Source organism: Lingula anatina, chromosome 7, assembly GCF_051362555.1.
Source record: "Lingula anatina isolate TDL-2025a chromosome 7, LinAna3.0, whole genome shotgun sequence".
Lineage (NCBI taxonomy): Eukaryota > Metazoa > Brachiopoda > Lingulata > Lingulida > Lingulidae > Lingula > Lingula anatina.
In genome coordinates this window covers 11,692,138-11,712,577 of record NC_141773.1, presented here as the reverse complement: position 1 = coordinate 11,712,577, position 20,440 = coordinate 11,692,138, and the positions used below count along the sequence as shown (strand labels likewise).

Below are 20,440 nucleotides of genomic sequence, written 5' to 3'. Positions count from 1 at the left end.
TACACACAGCGATGTGGAGGAGAAGTAAATCTAGTACAGACGAAAGTTTTATACAGAATATCCTTTTTACGTATTTAATTGATAGGTAATTAATCTTAAAGAACTTTTATGAATGTACTTTCACAGGTTTTAGCCTCTCACAACCCTTGGTAGGGTGGGTTTTATTATAAATTTGTGCGTCGTAAATAAAATTATAATAATAATTATTATTATTATTATTATTATTATTATTATTATCAAAAAGTCTATTCATAACAAACTTTGCCATCACATTCGTTGCTTCTTATTAACATACATACGTAAAAGCAGGCGTACAGGAAGCGCGGCATCAAAAATGGAATTGATTCAAACAATTAGTAAGCTTAGGGCACATTTGACGACATATTGGACGGATTACTGACAAATGGTGTAATTGCACACGTTCACGCATTTATGGTGTGAGGCCGCATACGTAAAGACACCATAGTACTACCAAGCGATACCAAAATGCCACCCAAAAAATATTGATTCTTTTAAGTATACAATGTACGTGCACATCTAACGCAAACAGGTTTATAATTCATTTAAATCCTTCATTCGCATGCAGACACACTGTTTACCGAATTCTTTTCACGGTTCAGAACAATGGTCCCTTGGCCTAACGCTTGGCTTGCTGTCGTGCACTGATCTAATTTGCCCACCGGTGGTTTGTGAATGGGATTATTATTCGGCGACCTCGTGCCCCATTCGTTATTGTTCCTCATTTGGAAACGAAGAATCTTCATTACCTTTCATCTTAGACTGAATACGCATGCCCTATTGCGTAACACGGTTCCATCCAGGGGTTAAAATCAACCAGTCATGGAAACTATAAGCCAAATTACCAATACGCAATGGTTGAACACACCCAGTATTTTTGGAAGACTTCTGTGGCAGAAACTCCAACCGACCTTCGACCCAAGCTTTTGTAAAGTATGTCTGTACGTGCGTGCGAACACGGTTGCAAGCAGAGCAAAGATGCTTTTTATTTTAAAAATGCAAACCACGTCAGAGTGGTTTTCTCGGATACCACCAACAATGTGTGCGAATGTGTGCGCATGCGTATAAGCATGCTTTCCCTTGCCCTTGATGCAGGTATTCATCCGTTTTGGATTTGGACACTCAAATTTGACAATGGATTATGACAACGAGTATAAGTATATGAGTATATGAGAATATGAGTAGTCCGTAAATAAAAATAGTTTCCATACCGCCACCGTCCACTTATGACACTTGTCACATTTTTGGAAAAAAAAACACAAGCGAGATTTTAGCTTGACAAAAATTCTTTCTCAAGTCAATGCTTTAAATATCCTTTGAGTTTAATATACAGTATGTTATATTTCGAGCGACAACATTTACTTAAATAGTTTTTTTTCTTACTGATGTAGATGGCTATCAATTTATTCTAACCCTTCCAACGCAAAACGTTCATAATTACAATAATCTCACTGTAAATATTTTGATTGATTGCTGTCTTTCATTAATGCTTCTTATTAAAACATCACTAGATGCCTAAATATCCCTATTCCCCAGGTACGAGACTGCGATTCCCTTGGTAGATTCACGTGGTGACTATATTGTGCTCTGTCACATACCCGAAGTACCTGACAAACAATTCACTACGCATCCAACAATATTACAGCACTTGAATATGCCAAGTGTTTTAGATATGCAAACAGGTGGGTTTGTGCAACACGTGACACATTTACAAATACCCGTGGATGCAAAAAAAGAGTATCCTATACTGTGATAAAACGTATATGCAGCCATATCATAATTATATTAAACAATGGGTGTATGAGGGACAAGGGCAAGGTGGCTATACGACAAGAGGGACAGATTGATAAAGAAATAAACATACGCATGGTGCTTTTGTATACTGCTGTATCCCTGTACTAATATAAGGGGGGGGGGCAAGGATTTGCTTAAACTTTGAACCTAATTTCTCTCTCGCATTGCATGCTTACCTATTAAAATAGGTTTATTGTATATGCGCTGGTTTTAACCTTGCCGTTATTCATTAGATAGAGGTGTCTTTGTTCGAGCAGGGGGGTTGCCTTAAAGGAACAAGCCTTTCCTTGTTGGCGACCTCAATACATTTGACGGGACATTAAAATTAAAGAGGGCAATATATTTTTGACACACATTTTTTTCTTGATTTCATTTATTGGACTTTTACATAATGGCGGGTTATTAACAAAGGTGCGGTGGGGGGGGGGGGGGGGCGCATTTTGAAGTGCTTTCAAGTTTGCTTTTGTTTTGCAGCTTTTTGATTGCTCTAAGTACAAAGTATACATGTATATCATACCAATGGGTGAATTTATTTAAAAGCAACCAACCCATATGTTCATAAAAGTGTACTGTCAGTAAGTATACCCGTGTCAAGTTTTTTTCTTTTCAAACTCATTATCGAAGAACTCCATAAGCACAATGTTTCGTATCTACTATATTCCTATTTTCATCCCATCGTGTCCAAAGCTAATTATAATCCAAATGTAGGTAAAGAGAAATATAGAAAACGGCGTGCGCGTACACGTCTTTCCTTTGTATAAGTCACCAGTCAGGCTGACATAAGGTTGTTGGGTACCGTTGCGCAGAGAATTTATATGAAGGAGAAAAGAAGCACAAGTATTCTTAAAACACCCTGTTTATCATGCAGTGAAGGATTCAGAACCAGGAGGTTTGCTCAGTGCAGTTGAAGTCGGACACTCAGGGTACTTAGGCTTTGAAAATCCCCATTTTTTATTTTTGAGCCCTTTTTCAGATCGAGCGACACAGTTTTCTGCACCTCTCCAGTTCAAAAGATTGGCAGCTTAGTAGCCTGACTATTGTGTTATGTAGTCAGTTAACGGGATAACAACTCTACTTTGACAGGAAAAGTGCCGTAAAATGAATTTTCCTGGAGTAAATGACAACTTTCCCATACTTGCCAATGGTTAATGAATCCGTTCTGAAATTCAAGATTAATCGATTTTTTAAGAGGATATTTTTAATAATAATCTATTCAGAGATTATTACAAAATATAGCAATCAGTGACGGTCCACTACCTCGCAATATCTGGATATTACAATTACAGTTTTGGCGGTAAAATGCAATTTTATTACATTTTAGGTGTAGCTTACAATGTACTTATTGTCGAATTTTGAATCTCATACGTAGAGTTGTTATCCCTTTAACGGAGCCCCGGCGCTCGACACGACCTGATCTGATAAATTTTGATTGGTACATGCTGCTCGTGAAAGAGAGTACTCCATGCCCCCCCCCCCCCCCCCCCCCCCCCCTGGACCAGTCAAACTGGTGCAGTACAGGTAACTGTAACGCTCGATGTTAAAAAAGGGGGCCTTGGTTTGGACAAATTAATTGAACACAAGTTGCAGTGCTGGCATATCGATATTATATGGGTATTATATAGGTATTACACAGGCATTTTTAGTGGATGTACCGGTACACTTTGAGCGGTCCTTACATGTAATCACTGGACAGGCACTTTACTCTCTTTAAAAAGCACTACGCAAGGTCGCATTCCGCTGTTGAGAGAAGTCATTTTTTTCTATAAGTTGACTTTTTTCTACTGTGTATGAAATCCGTCTCTCAACCAGTACAATTTTGTTGCCAAGGAAAACCACTCTGTGTAAAAACTGCCATAGTATACATCGAGATAAACTTCAACTTAAATAGAGCATCATTTGCTTTAAAATGTAAATTTGCGTCATAACCTTAGCGGGTCATTGTTAGAAACACGCCCGCAATGTTAACTCATTTCCTTGTCTCATTGCCTTATTTTTTTCCTTACATAAAACATGGGCGTTAACGTGCTGCAAAAGGTTAGGTCTGTATGTTACAATCATGAGGCAAATAATGTGTTCATTTGACCTGTGCGATAGTAAATACTTTTGAAAATGTGCCATTCTTTGTTCTAAATCGATGTTTAAAGATATCTAAGCGTTCTATAGCAATTTACGTGGTAGCAATAACACATAGAGAAGTAAGATTGAAGCACCAAGCTGTATCAGTAAGGTCAGACTGAGAGAGAGAGAGAGAGAGAGAAGGAGGAAGAGAGAGACAGAGAGAGAGAAAGAGGCAGAGAGAGAAAGAGGGAGAGAGAGGCAGAAGGGTTTACGCAACCATTCCCCAACTGTCTAAACCGAGGGGTTAATCAGCCAGTGATCCTTATCCGTGGCACATCAAAATGTTGGTAACACAGAAACTCACAAACAGAGAAAACATTCAAATTTTATCAGGCACATTTGGCATTACTTGTCGCGCTCCCGCTACCAAGAGTAACATTCTTTTCTTATCTAATACAGATTGAAGTCATTTATATTTATGGTAACACAATGTGTGACAGAAAAACGATTTAAGAAATTTATTAAATAGTTTGTCTTTTTACCTACCTATTTATGTGTTTATTATATGTTCAAGCTTTTTTTTTTAAGACTATATGGCCTACTTGTGAAACTACATAAATAATCACTGACATAATCTCTACATTGTAACAATTTACCAGTGTCGCACGAAGTCAGCGTACATTCAATCACCTGGTATATAACAACGTGTTTTAAAAAGTCTACCAAGTTACATGCATATATATATATATATAACAGCTGACTCTCTCTGGGTAGATAAATGACATACTGCATCCATCTCCTCTCTCTCTTTCTCTCTCTCTCTCTCTCTCTCTCTGTCAAATAAGAATGAATGAATTTAATTGAGTTCACATTTCTTCATTTAGTAAGGATTTCGAATTGTGCTAAGCGTGCTTCAAAAAGCGACGGTTTATTTAGTGTGACTTATTAAGTAGTCAACATAATATAAAATACATTAAGAGAGAAGCATGTTAACTGTCTCTTTGTTATTTAATACTCATCTATTAAGTTTCTGTTCCGTAAAATTTCATTGGTACAGCCTTAGGTATATAAAACATGAGAAAACGAAAAAACGAGCACAAGTATCTTGCCAATTGACGTACATGCAGATGTAGCAATATGGTTTTATGGTGTATCTTGAACTAAAACAGACCCTTTGCATGATCTTCCCCAATCTGCAAGTGCACTTTTGACTTAATATTTTTCTAATGTGGCAAAATTTGCATCTTTAAGTGGTCGTCAAACGTTCTACAAAGCTTCTTAGTTATGCTGTGCTTGCAATCTCACATTCCCCACACCTGTTGCTGAGATGGGGAGAAATGGTGATTTAAAGTACAAGAAGCCATTATGATTTTTGGTAGAAACGTGTGGGAGTAGAAGGGGGAGTCATGTAGTACTTCCTCAAGAGAAAACCAATCTCCATCGATACTAGTCATGTGCGGTTTGAGTAAAACGCTATAGCATTTCTTTTTTAAAACCATTAAATCATGCTTTAAGAATGGGCATCTACTGTATAGCATCAAAATAACGCAATGCAATTTTCCTTCAAAACACACAGTTGTTAATATGCTAAAACGTCACATACATGTAACACGATCGCGTTATAGTTATACGTGTAGCGAAAATTGGCCGGATTGGGTTAATTATACCGACAGTCCGTGTAATATCCTGTTTTTGTCAAAACTGGAATTAGGTGTTTCTAGCTAGATCCATGATCCTATTTTTATGGACCTACTACAATGTCTGTCGATCCCACTGCTTGCCCTCTCGTTAACTGCCGTATGTAGACAATTTTGTGAAAATAAAATCCATTAACCACTTTTCATATAGCATTAATCATTCTACTGTGTAAGCCAGTGTGATGAGCAACAGTGGACCCTTGTTGAGGAAGACAAGTAGTAACAAACAATGCAACATTCATAATGCACGAGTCAGTTGTGGTATATTTAAAACTTTTCATTTGCCATTCGCTTGCAATTCAAATGTACATTTTCATAAAAACTTGCTTATTCAGTAAACATTAGATAATATCAAAATAACTAAAAGAACCATATATTCTAAATCAACCGTTGATTGCTTACAGTATCGAACTGAAATTAAAGACGGTCTTGTTTTTTTTTATTGTGCATGTATGATACATACATTTTTTAATCACATTGTTTCGAAGTATTATGCCTAGCTCAAGTGCATGCACAGAGACACTTAAAACACAAATGAAATATCAAGAGGTGCTTAACGCATATCTTCTTATAGCTCTCTGAAAATCATTATTTGGATCACGAAATGCAATGAGGTATAAAAGGGTCCAAGACTGCAGTTAGAATATACCGTATATGCAGGACTGTAGCTCGAGTAGCTTCGTTTGTCGCGTGAAAGGCGTAGTAAAAGTAATGACAAAATTTGTACACTGTTTATTTTTTTAATATTTACGTAAACTTGACGTGTTTTGCGACACTTTGACATAGCACCGACACTTTGACATAGAAGCAAAAAGAAAAATTAACTTCAGAATTCAATTATTTCATAAACTTTATTTACATACTTCATTTTATAGTTAGAGTATAAATTCTTTTGTAAATAATATAAGTTCACATGCTTTATTTCATAGTTATACTTTAAACTCTTGTGTAAATAATATAAGTGATTTGTTGCAAAAAAAAAAAAGCAACATATCTTTTTGACAATAACAATTGAGCGTATGTTGCACTTGGCATTAAAACCATAGGCAAAAGGATTCTGAATCAGCGATGAATGGAGAGCCTTATTAAACAGAAAATGCTTTAAATATTCGAAATGTTGGAGGTAAACAACAACATTAAATTCTGACTTGAGATGGAAGAAAAATCACTATTTCATGCCTAGTGCATAACTCAGCTGATGAAATTACGTTTCGAGTAACAGAACGAGACCTTCATACAGTATTGATTAAATGTTTAAAAGCGTTGAAGATATATCACTTGGTAATAGATATTGAATACGAGATCATTAGCTGGAACAACACCTCTACTCACAAAATGATAAATTGCACAGTTGTTTATCACGTGCGGACTCAACGGTGGTTTGCCCTTAATCCACTGCAATCTTCCAAAAAAAAAAAAAAAAAAAAAAAAAAAAAAAAAAAAAAAAAAAAAAAAGAAATAAGGGGCAAAGACAAACTCTGAGCCCTCAGTCCCACTTTTCATACTCCTAATTTTTTGTTGTGATGAGAAAATACCTGGCCACTTTGTATGGGACCCTTCTATTTGATATTGTGCCTTCATTGGTTTAACGCCATTAGAAGTATCCTGTGAAGGGTTTTCACGCCAAATCTGGTCTTTCTCGAGAAAAAAAAAATTCTCCTGCTCACAAATGATTGCTTAAATTCAATGTGTAGTATCATATCTAATCATGTGACTTAGTTCTTATCGCATCATTATTTATTGAGATAGGCATACTATTCCTGACTTCAGGTGCTTATACATATATTTGATGTGTTTTGCAGTTTTTGGAGGTCTGGATTGAAGATAAATGATTAAATGTGCGGGATATGTATACACTAAGAAAACTGTGACTTTTGGACATTGTAATAAATACGCAATAATTACTAATGTTTTTTTTCCTTTTTTAGAGTTTCCAGAAAAAAGTATACTTATGAAGAGTGTCCAAAACAGTGAGTAAATTAGCCCCGCTTGGCCCAAGTATGTAAACAGAAATGGTCGTCAAAACAGACACATGTCACAATTCTTTGAAAATGACATTAGAGTAATTTTTTTTCTTGTTTTGAGATTGTGCAAACGTCAGTCTTAAAAAAAATTCTACCTTTAACTTAGCGACATGGTGAGATGTTTCCAGCAACATTTGTAGGGTCGTGCAGACGTTTGTCTAAAATAAACTAATAATGTGTGATTTTTGTAATTTTGTAAATTTTCATGTAATTGAAAAATTACCCCGATGATGTTCATGAATAGGATGTCATTAAAGAGGAAATAATTTAAATGAATCAAATCTGTCGACTTTGTGCTGAATTTAAAAGTTGAGAGTTATAAATTTTGGGTTCACCACTGTTGTTTCATGAAAAGACAAATATTCAACAAGTTGGCTCAATTCCCTACACGAAACGCTTTCAAAGAACACGGTCAGTGAAATAAATAAATAAATAAATAAACAAAAATAAAAGCAAAGTAAAAGAATAATTTTGAAATTATTGTCAAAAATTATTTTCTGTCAAAATTTTAAAAAAAGAGAAAAAAACATGTTCCTTACGTACAAAAAGAAGTTCAATGACCGTCAGATTTTTTAAGGATACAGTGGGTGTGCATGACGTCAAAGTTAAGAGATGAAGGTTTTACAATCCTTACTCTCTTCCCTTGCATATCCTTACCTCGTGGGAGGGGTATAAAAGTTTTAGATCTGAATACTAATTACATTGTGTTAGACCTTACCACGACCGCTAAAGAACGACAATTTTGGTGTCATTAATCACCAGCTGGCTGTTTAAATTAAAGCACTGTTTGTCTAGATTTCTGTCATCCAAACAAACATTTAGCACCTTCTCTGCATAAAAATGAAAATTAAGTCAAAAATCAAACCAGTTGCCGAACACATCCAGCTCTTCAAGATGGCAAAAGACCGCATGGCAGACTTGGTAAGGCTGATGGAGGAAGACACAGTGCCAATTGGGCCTTCCCGTTTTCACCGTTCTGTTCAGAAAGAGAAGTATCAAAAATCGTGCCGAATGAATGACCTTCTACAGAAGATATCTCGGGTATGGGCAGGGACACATACGCTTGAGAAGCTGGCCAGAACGGCATGGTCTTGCGGTAAGTCAAAAACAGCTATGGCCGGTTTGAAGCTCTGTTCAAAGACGGAACTTTTCAACAACGCTAGTTGTTTTATTGACCAGGCCCAGTATGTCCTAAGCATCCTTTGCGAACTGGGTCAAAACCACGAAGAAGACGAGTTGGCAGTTTGCCACATTGCCGAAAAACAAATGGTTAAAGCTCACTGTCGGGCTTTGTATCAACGTCTTCATCAAATTCTCACTAATCTGTTTTCCTCGATTGGCGGCGGCGAAGACGAGGGTGGCTTTGAAATATGGACAGCCCGTAATTTCGAGACTGCCGATCCTCCGAAAGCAGCATTGCAGGAACCGAAATTAGCTCCTGGCGTCTCCGGCAGTGAGGACCATTGGAAAGACGCCCCGGCTGTTCTGATCGAACCGCTGAAGAACTTGGCGTTCTCCGCTTTCCCCGTGCTCGAGTTCTCTAACAATATTACAGTTTCATCGACGGAGTCACCACAAAAATCACAAACATCACTCTCTTGTGAAAATGGGCGTCAACCCAGCGGCCCTTGGTCTTTGCACGCTAGTAATTTATGCGAGGACTTCGATAAAATAATCGTTTTATCTGCTGGTGAGAAAGTTTGTACATCAGAACTATATCTGGCGGCAGAGCAACAGGCCGTTTTGAAGGAGCTGTTTTTGGAGGTCACTCTGTACTTGGAGCAGGAAGGCCCCGCTTCGGACGTAGTCGAACATCACGTGGCCCAGGCGCCCAAAGTACCCTTGAAAAGAGCCAAACCGTATAAAGGCAGGGGGATATTTGCTATGCGACTGCGACCGTTTTGTCTGTCAACGAAGAACAATATTTAAACGAAAAACGCGTACAATTTATATATGTGGACAGTTGAACAAATGTTAAAGTTGCAATGCCATGCGCCAATTTTCGTATCCCTTTATGTCCTAAAAGACTTACGTAAAAAACATTTCCATCGCTTTTTCTTGCTTTGAGCTTTTTCCAATATTTCTGCATGTTTATAAATTCTTTTAACCGATGCTACAATGTACTCTGTGGACTATTTCACTATCTAGCGCATGGATTATGTTATGAAACGCGTGCATTGGTCCATTTGTAGACCCTGGTCGATGTTGCTGTCCGGGGAATCTTTTGGTAAATATTTCACAGTGTTTCTTTTGTATCAATATTATATAAATGTGCCGCATGTGTAAACGTGACAAAATGTTAAATATAAGACATCGTTTATACTATTTGTAGGCTAGTTCGATTTTCATAACAATCCGTGCTAAATAACAATCTGTTTAATATCTGTTGAGAGTCAATTGTATTGTAAACGGAGCTCGGCCAAATAAGCACTCCTGTAAATACAAAATATATTAACATAATGTGATATAAAAGAAAGATCTCGGGTGAGTACCAGTGCCTATAACTGAGTCAATTTTGAAAGGACAAAACGTGTCAATGGGCAACGTTAACATCACTGTTACGACAGCTATTTAAGTATTTTAAGTAAGAGCAATATTAAATCTTTTTCATACGTTTGTTTGCTACTTTTAATCTAGCTTGATATGCAAAATATTTTATTATTATTTTTTATTGTTTTACTTTTTACATTTTATATCATGCCTTCGAAAAATTTTATTAGATACAAGTTGAAAAGAGCCAAACTTTATTAAGGCAGGGAATAGTTACTATGTGACTGCGACCGTTTAGTCTGTCGGACAAAAAAAAAACGATATTTAAACGTAAAACGCGTACAATTTGTATATGTGGACAGTCGAACAAGCGTTAAAGTTTAAATGCCGTCCAACAATTTTGGTATCTTTCTATGTCTGAAAAAGACTTAATGCAATGGGTACGTTTTAACTGGCTTTTTAACTTAATCCAATATTTTCTGTATGTTTATAAATTCTTTTTACCAAATAGGTTTTTTCCTGTTAGTCGGCGCATCAGCTTTTGCTGTGAATGCGACTATCGGGAGTCATACTTATTTCATGAATTTTATTTACATACTTCATTTCATAGTTATTCTTTTAATTCTTGTGTAAATAATAAAATAAGTAATATGTTGCCAAAAAAAAAAAAAAAAAAAAAAAAAAAAAGAGCGTATGTTGCACTTGGCATGAAATCCATAGGCAAAAAGATTATGAATCAGCAATGAATGGAGAGCCTTATTCCACAGAATATGCTATAAATATTTAAAATATAGGACGTAAACAACAACATTTAATTCTGACTGCAGATGGAAGAAAAATCACTATTTTATTCTTAGTGCATAACTCAGCTTAAAAAATTATTTTTCGAGTAACTGAACGAGACCTTCATACAGTATTGGTTAAATGTTTAAAAGCGTTGTAGTTATATCACTTGGTAATAGATATTGAATACGAGATCATTAGCTGGAACTGATCTCTCAACACCACCAATTGCAAAAGGATAAATTGCACATTTGTTAATTATTATCTACGTGTGGATCGATAATACGTACTATACAGGCGTGGATTCGGTTGGGCCCCTTTTTACAAAACTTAGAGCTGTTGTTTGACCATCCCTCAATCCACTGCAATCTTCCCCCCCCCCCCCAAAAAAAAAAAAAATAAGGGGCAAAGACAAACTCTGAGACCCCGAGTCCCACTTTTCATACTCCTAATTTTTTGTTGGGATAAGAAAATGACTAACAACTTTGTATGGGAACCTTCTATTTGATATTGTGACTTCATTGGTTTAACGCCATTAGAAGTATCCTGTGAAGGGTTTTCATGCCAAATCTGGTCTTCCTCGAGAAAAAGCAATTTCTCCTGCTCACCAATGATTCCTTGACCAGTCTCTGTACTTGAAGTTGATGTGAAGTATCATTTCTAATCGTGTGACTTGGTTCTCTTCGCATCATTATTTATTGAGATAGGCATACTATTCCCGATTCCAGGTGCTTATACATATATTTGATGTGCTTTGCGGTTTTTTGAGGTCTGGATCGAGGACAGACAAATAAATGAATGTGCGGTATATGTATACACTAAGAAACTATGACTTTCAGACATTTTAATAAATACACAATAATCATTGATGTTTTCCTTTTTAAGAGAATCCATAAAAGAAAGTATATTTATGAAGAGTGTCCAGAAAAGTGAGTAAATTTTCCCCTCTTGACCCAAGTATATGCACGGAAATGGTCGCCAAAACAGATACATGTAACAATTCTTTGAAAATGACATTAGAGTAATTTTTTTCTTGTTTTGAGATTGTGCAAACGTCAGTCTTAAAACAAATCCAACCTTTAACTTAGCGACATGGTGGGATGTTTCCAGCAATATTTGTTCGGTCGTACAGACGTTTGTCTAAAACTAAACTAATGTGTGATTTTTTTAATTTTGTAAATTTTCACGTAATTAAAAAATTACCCCGATGATGTTCATGAATATGATTTCATTAAAGAGGTGATAATTTAAATGAATCATATCTGTCTACTGTGTGCTGAATTTAAAAGTTAAGAGTTACAAATCTTGTTGTTTCATGAAAAGACAAATATTCAACAAGTTGGCTCAATTCCCTACACGAAACGCTTTCAAAAAACGCCGTCAGTGCAATAAGTAAATAAATAAATAAATAAAAATAAAAGCGAAGTTATAGAATAATTTTGAAATTATTGTCAAAAATTGTTTTCTGTCAAAATTACAAAAAGCATGTTCCTTACGTACAAGTGCTTAAAAAACTGTCGCGCACTGAAAGATGCACGAAAGTAGATTAATGATCGTCAGACTAATGACCGTCAAAGTGGGGTGCATGACGTCGAAGTTTGCTTACTCTCTTCCCTTGACTATTCTTACCTCGTGGGAGAGGTGTGAATGTTTTAGACCTCAATACTAATTACAGTGTGTTACACCTTAACATGGCCGTTAAAAAGGGACACTTGCTAGCACCGGCGTCTTTAATTATCAGCTGGCTACTTAATTTAAAGCACTGCTTGCCTAGATTTCTGTCATTCAAACAAATTTTCTGTGCATAAAATGAAAATTTAGTTAAAAATCAAACCAGTTGCTGAACACATCCAGCTCTTCAAGATGGCAAAAAACCGCATGGCAGACCTGGTAAGGCTGATGGAGGAAGACACAGTGCCAATTGGGCCTTCCCGTTTTCACCGTTCTGTTCAGAAAGAGAAGTATCAAAAATCGTGCCGAATGAATGACCTTCTACAGAAGATATCTCGGGTATGGGCAGGGACACATACGCTTGAGAAGCTGGCCAGAACGGCATGGTCTTGCGGTAAGTCAAAAACAGCTATGGCCGGTTTGAAGCTCTGTTCAAAGACGGAACTTTTCAACAACGCTAGTTGTTTTATTGACCAGGCCCAGTATGTCCTAAGCATCCTTTGCGAACTGGGTCAAAACCACGAAGAAGACGCGTTGGCAGTTTGCCACATTGCCGAAAAACACATGATAAAAGCTCACTGTCGGGCTTTGTATCAGCGTCTTCATCAAATTCTCACTAATTTGTTCTTCTCGATTGGCGGCGGCGAAGACGAGGGTGACTCTGAAATATGGACAGCCCGTGTTTCCAAGACTGCCGATCCTCTGAAAGCAGCGATGAAAGAACCGAAATTAGCTCCCGGCGTCTCCGACAGTGTAGACCATTGGAAAGATGTCCCGGCTGTTCTGATCGAACCACTGAAGAACCTGGCGTTCTCCGCTTTCCCCGTGCTCGAGTTCTCTAACAATATTACAGTTTCATCGGCGGGGTTACCACAAAAATCACAAACATCACTCTCTTGTGAAAATGGGCGTCAACCCAGCGGCCTTTGGTCTTTGCACGCTGGTAATTTATGCGCGGACTTCAATAAAATAATCGTTTTATCTGCAGGTGAAAAAATTTGTACATCAGAACTATCTCTGGCAGAAGAGCAACAGGCCGTTTTGAAGGAGCTGTTTTTGGAGGTCACTCTGTACTTGGACCAGGAAGGCCCAGCTTCGGACTTGATCGAACATCACGTGACCCAGGCCCCAAAAGTACCCTTGAAAAGAGCCAAACCGTATAAAGGCAGGGGAATATTTGCTATGCGACTGCGACCGTTTAGTCTGTCAACGAAGAACAATATTTAAACGAAAAACGCGACCAATATAGGCCTATATATATGTGTACAGTTGAAGAGGTGTTAAAGTTGGAATACATGCGCGAATTTTCGTATCTTTCTATGTTCGAAAAAGATTTACGTTAAAAACTTTTCCGTCGCTTTTACCGGCTTCGAGCTTTGTTTATAAATTCTTTTTACCAGTGCTACAAAAGTGCTATGAAACGAATGTATTAGTTCATTTGATTGACCCTGACCGATATTGCTGTCCAAGTAATTTTCTGGAAGTATTTCGCAAAGCGTTTCTTCTGTATCGATATTGTATCAATGTGCTGCACGTTTTTGGTAAACGTGAATGTAAAATGTAAGACATAGTCTAGTTCGATTTTCATAACAAACCATGCTATATAAGAATTTGTTTAATTAGTGTTAGAGCTGGGCCATTTAAGCACTCCTGTAAATATATACATATATAAACGTAAAAGGATATAAAAGAAAGAGCTATGGTACATTATATACATTTGAAGGACTAATCTTTCAGCTGCCACTGCAGTGTTGATCACGGTCATATCCTCTGTATCCACAGAAATGAATTTACACATTAGTAAAAACCACCACAGAACAGGATTATTTACCTGAGTAGCCGAAGTGACCAGTGTCTCAACTGAAAAAATTTTGAAAGGACAAAACGTGTTAATGGGCAACGTTAACGCCACTCTTATGACAGCTATTGGAGTATTTTAAATAAAGGCGATACTTAAAATATTTCGCACGTTTGTATGCCATTTTTTCATCAGTCTAGATCCACAAACGTTTGGCTTTGCTTAACTTTTCTCTTTATTTCAAGTAATCGAAAACTTGTTATTAACTAATATATCACTCTAATAAATCTGAAGCATCACATCTTGCTTCAGTGGTAAATTTACATATATGGTGAACACGTTTTTTCAACTATATATAATTTTATTGACAAAATACATCAGAAATACATGTGTTGCCGATCCATGCGGCAAATAAGTAATACAACTGCATTTAAATAGTTATTGTTATTATTTTTTATTGTTGTAATTATGATATTATTATTATCATTTGTCATTGTTTGTTTTGTTTAGGGAATATTATTTTGTATTGTATAAGGTTTTGAGAGTATACTATCAATGACCTCTTGTAACGGGTCAATGATTTAGGGAGTAACGAGACCACTCGTGATTTCGTCAGCAGATACGCATGTGGGCAAGCCCATCGTTTAATTTTTTTCTTTTTGTGAGCACATGGATTATCTCATATTTTACATTCCTGCAATCGAGTAAGTTATATTTTTTGTTTTGTTTTGTCTGCTTAATATTTATTTGTTCGTTATAGAATTTAATTGTGCCTTTACTTTGCTTATGCTCGCCATTAAATTGTACGTCATTTTTAGTATTATCATTCTTATTTCGTTATATTTATTATTATTATTATTATTATTATTATTATCTTTTTTTAATTTCACCATACCCGAGCAATGCTGTTACTTGTCTTACTTACGATGTGAAAAATAAAGGCTATTGAAACTGAGATATGAATCCTGAGTTGTTCAACAGCATGACAATACGAAAAAAAAAAAGAAAACAACACTCACTCACTCTCCCTCACACTTAAGAGAAAATATGTTATTCTATGACACTTTTAATTAATTATTTATTCGTGCGGTAATTATTCAGGTTGAAAATAAATAACGTTTGAAGTGAACTGTCAGAGTGATTTATATGTTTTTACCAAATATCTAATCAATGATATCAAACCTCTAAAAGCTGATTTACCCTGTGAACACCCTCCTAAGTAAATATAAAATTTAATTTGCAATAAAATCAGATTAATGATTCGAGAGAGGCAAAAACATCTACTTTACTTAAAATTTTATAAGAATGTTTGTACCTTTTGGACATCCCAATAGTATCCATATGTGATCAGGAATCAAGGACGCGGCCATTGTACTAATGTTTGCAGGAATATCACCAAGCCGTTCTTTTGTGGCTGAGATGATTTCATGATATTCGACAGAAATTGGGTCAAGTCATTAATTTTGCTCTTAAATGTATTTGTATTGTATTAACCCAATTACATGTATATACCCATCCCAGGCCGTGGTATGTACGTAGGAAGAGACTATAATCACTGATCCTCTAGTATATCATCATGTGTAATGAGCCATTCAATTTATACATGTGTGTACCTAAACTTCGCTGGTATTATTTGTAAATTGGAAGCTAGCGGTAATCTTATGATTTCATAACGCACAGGTGGCTAATCACAACTAGTGGAGAAATTATGACCATATTACCACCCATATGCCCGTATGCATTTATTGATTTCTGCAATAATTGGTCACATTGGTTTACGGCACCTCTAAAGGAACGGCGTTTATAAAGGAAGGCGAACATGAATAAGGAAAGATTCGTCGCATAGACACCTCAGAAGTAATTTTATTTTGACACCAATAACAGATAACAGCTGTTAGGAAATACAATGTTCTGTTCACGTTTATCTGTGTTCGTTTTGTTGGTGGTCATTTTGTCCATTAATCCTGTGGCCACTAAGCCAAAACCAATGAGTCGAGCAGTGGACTGCCAGGTCTGTACCAGTGGAGGCATATTTGGTGAGAGGAATTTTGTTATTTTTTGACTACAAATACTGTGCATGTGTTAACAAAGTACATGCGTAGTTAGTTGAAGGTGCAGATAGTCTTATTGACGTATTTAACAGAAGGGTTAATGCTCGGTGTGTGGCTTTAAAAGGTGAAGAGAAAATTCTGGAAAAACTCCCAAATAAATTTCGTGTGCAGAAGGACGGAGAAAAATATCAACAAAGTTATTTTAATAATAAGTGTTTTTAATTGCAAGGGCTCAACAGGAATGGTAATACACAATGATATATTAAACCAATATCCCTTGTGTGCTGTTTAGAGCTTTTGATAATTGCAAAAAATTGTGAAAATCATTTTTAACAAGCATTCACTGAAGCCAGAATTCGACCTAAAACGTGCCTTTAGACGGCCATTGATTTTTAAAATTCAGTTGCATCATTATTATTTTATTTATTTAGCTTTTGTAAAAGCAGTGGTAACTTTAACGAACTACAGACTTGACATTTAATATGGAATATTTTTTTCCAAATCAATTTTCATCAGTTTTTCATATTTTGTTGACTGATAAATGAAAATAAGGATTAAAATAGTGTTTTAATAACTTTTAATTATCTCTTTGATATCATTGTGACATCAGATCATTAATGGAATTCGCCAGAGAAGCAAATAAAAACACATGGCCTATTCTATGTCATACGACAACCATTAAAAGGGATATTTTGGATCTCCATATTTTCCAAATTATTGTCCGTAAAAGAGTTACACGTTCCACCAAGGACCCTCATGTCAGTGTCTAGTCACAGTAACGGTAGCTGTTACGCCTGACCTCTGCTGGCTGCTACCAGCGCTCTCAAGTGGCAAGGCATTCCTTGGGATAGGTTTTTAGAGTTCAATCTGGAATAACATTCCCGGTATCGGTCAAAATCTGTTCAATTTGGTACGGTTTTGTTGTAGGACACGTAGGCCATTGATTCGGCGAGTAATGACCTACCCACATATTGTCTATGGGGTTAAAATATGGCGATTTTGATGACCAAGGTACCTGCTCATTCCCTTGGTTCTGTAAGTAATCTGCTATTAAAAGTGCTCTGTGTGAACCGGCAATCTCACCGTGCAACCTAAAATTGTTCCTAAGTTGCCACCTATCAAATGATAGTCAAGTGGTTCCCAGATTATTACTTTATTTGATCTGGTTCAGATTTCGTCGATGACTACTATTGGTGTTTTGGCACCAATGTGGTATCCACCCGAAATACTGACGCTGTTAATGACCTTAGTCACTTTAGACGCGGCACACGCTTCATCGTTGGCCTCTTCTGGATGTCTGTAAACTCTGCTTTGACTAGTTGAGCGGTACAGGTGAAATCTGACCTCAATAAATAAAGCCACGAGGTTTCAGTGTTCAACCCAGAAACGGTCAATGTTAGAGAAACATTCAACAATGTTTTGCTGTTTACAGTGGGTTCCTCGGAAGTCGTCTGGTATTCTAACCTGCTTAAACCAGTTCGGTATTCGCTAAGGTACTTTAAAATTGCGTTTTGGTGGCAATTTACCCCTCATTCTGAACGGACTTGGTGGATTTTGTTTAGTTGTAACAGCATATCCCGAAAGAAACTGATCCCTGTACCCTGGTGGTAAGATTTCAATACATTGGGCGTGGCCTCTTTGTAGGTACATCAATCTGGGCATTTCTCTATAAAACTGTGCGGACCGTTTCCTTTGGCGCAATTATCTGTCTGGCAATGTCTGTGTTTTTTTCCCGACATTCTGCCAAAGATTAACAAATTTGTAAAGCAATGCATAGCTCATTTAACACAATGCAAAACTGACCACTTGCATGCAAAATTTCAAATTCTTCTATGCAGTAGTTGCCGACATATGGATACTTTTTTGACAGAACCATGCTTTGCCAAAGCCAAGCTTTGACCTGCCGAAAGGAGCACTACCCAATGAAATTACTGCATATTACATAATGCAGCAGCCCAACAAACCTGTTATTCAGTTAATTGGTAGCGACACACCTGACTACACACTTCTCCATGCACATATCTTATATGAGATCGGTGTTTTTTGATAAAAGAACGCATTTTTACCTAGGCATACCTTCGAAACTGAAATATTCCATATTAAATGTCAAGTCTGTACATTCTTTCTGGGAACTTTTCGTCTAATAACGCCCTGGGGTGATATTCTCTGTGAATACGTTCTTGTATGACACTATAAACACAACAACTGAGCGTTGACAGTATTGCAAGGAAGTCTTTTGCATGCTTTCTATTATTTCTTTTCCAGGACTATCAGTGGGACCACCTTGCTATAGCATATTACCTGTCTGCCAAGGCGTGAAGTGTAAATCTGAATACAGTTGCACGTGAGTAAGCCCATCTGTTTGCAGTTACTCTTTTCGTGTCCATAAACTGAAAACAAATAAGTAGACAACTATGGAAGTTGGGCAATTTGAGCCCGTGTGTCATTTTGTATTTACTTCATTCTCCAATGCTTGTCTGTGTTTTTGTCAGTGCTATGAGAGCGAGGTAATTACCTTATTCTAGATATAACTTTTTTGCACACAGTATCGATTAATCATGATTAAAGTCGGTTTTCGATTGGTTTTATTTTTTACAAGATAAATGACATTCTGTGTGATAGCTGATCAGCAGTTCAGCTGATCGAAACAACTGTTGCAAAGAAGTGGATTTCTTCATTCCTCGTCAGTTAATTTCATAAGTTTTCTTAACTCATAAAACACAATCCAGCATTTAACCACTATAATGCTTGTTACGGACATTGTTAAATTCTTATTTTTCAAACAACTCAAACGTCAGCAGAATAAATTAATATTCCGTGTATAACACAACAGAAGTGAAATATTCTTACCAAAAGACTTGATATCTTTCCAGGGATGGTTGCGGTTGCACTCCTTATTGCTACAACTCGGCCAATGGGCGCTGTTACCAACCCTAATGAACGTCCATGGGCATAACAACTATGACACTGCACTTAATGGATTGTCTACCTTATTTTCGACCTACCACCTCCTCTAATTTTGATGCAGACATATTTCAGTGCAAAAGGAAATTTGTATAAGTGTTTTTTAACCGGGAATCGCAACGTAAATCACATTCACCGCAACTTAAGTAAAACAATAATGTGAAAAAAGCAAAATCAGAACACGATCGAAAACAATCTTAATCGAAAACAAGTATGTGTGAACTTGCAATTGCCTTAATGCTTAGAACAGTTTTGCTGTGCGTCCTTGACTAGTAACATATAATTTATTTGGTCTTATAATGGTGGCGTTAACTAGTTAACTTACACAAGAGGTTTGCAGCCTGCAGGTGTTATTTGAAAGGCGCATTGATTAGACATCCGTTCGTAAATGGGAATAAATGGAAGATATGATTACAATTTGGCTTATTTTTTGTGGAATCATTACCAAATTTAACCGGACCTAATTCACAATTACGCGGCAATGGTATCTTGCATTTCAGATACGTCATTAGTCAAAAATGGGAACAAATTAACTTAAAATCATAAAAATGAGGACTCATTAGCTTTTCTTCATTGGCCTTTGTGTTCGAATGACACATTCATGCAACACCCATGCCACTGAAAGAAAACTGATCGTTTGATAAAAAATGAAAAATAAAGCAAAAACAAATTCGCCATTTTTTTCAGATTCAGTTCTACATTATTACTATGTCATTAACATTTAAGCGATGCAAGTTACAAAAACATTTTTACTCTACAGAACATTATCTGTAATTTGGCACTTTTCTCGTTACCTCTAATACTAAATTTTTCTGAATCTAAAATAATTCTTTTTGCTTTGTATTTTATTTGTAAAGTTTGCAGAACACATTATCCTGGATTTTAGACTATAAATAGATATGTCTATTTTATTATTATAATCTCAGACGTTTACCCAGTATATAGCAAAATAGTTCTTTTCCTGAAAAAATTAACTCTTTCCCCTTGATAACCTTAATTGTTAGCAAAACTAAGCTTAATTAACGTAGTTTTGAGACGTAATTGTCCAATTTGTATGTCACTGTCGTGGCGGAGATGTCGGTTGCTTAATTT

The 20,440-nt window shown here is 36.5% G+C and overlaps 1 long non-coding RNA gene across 1 annotated transcript; it reads left to right on the top strand.

The window, feature by feature from the left end:
* Nucleotides 1–16,154: 16,154 nt before the first annotated feature.
* LOC147760753 (uncharacterized) lies at nt 16,155–19,765 on the top strand. Its single transcript, XR_015335550.1, has 3 exons — nt 16,155–16,369; nt 18,650–18,728; nt 19,258–19,765. It is a non-coding gene; the product is annotated as an uncharacterized LOC147760753 (long non-coding RNA).
* Nucleotides 19,766–20,440: the final 675 nt, after the last annotated feature.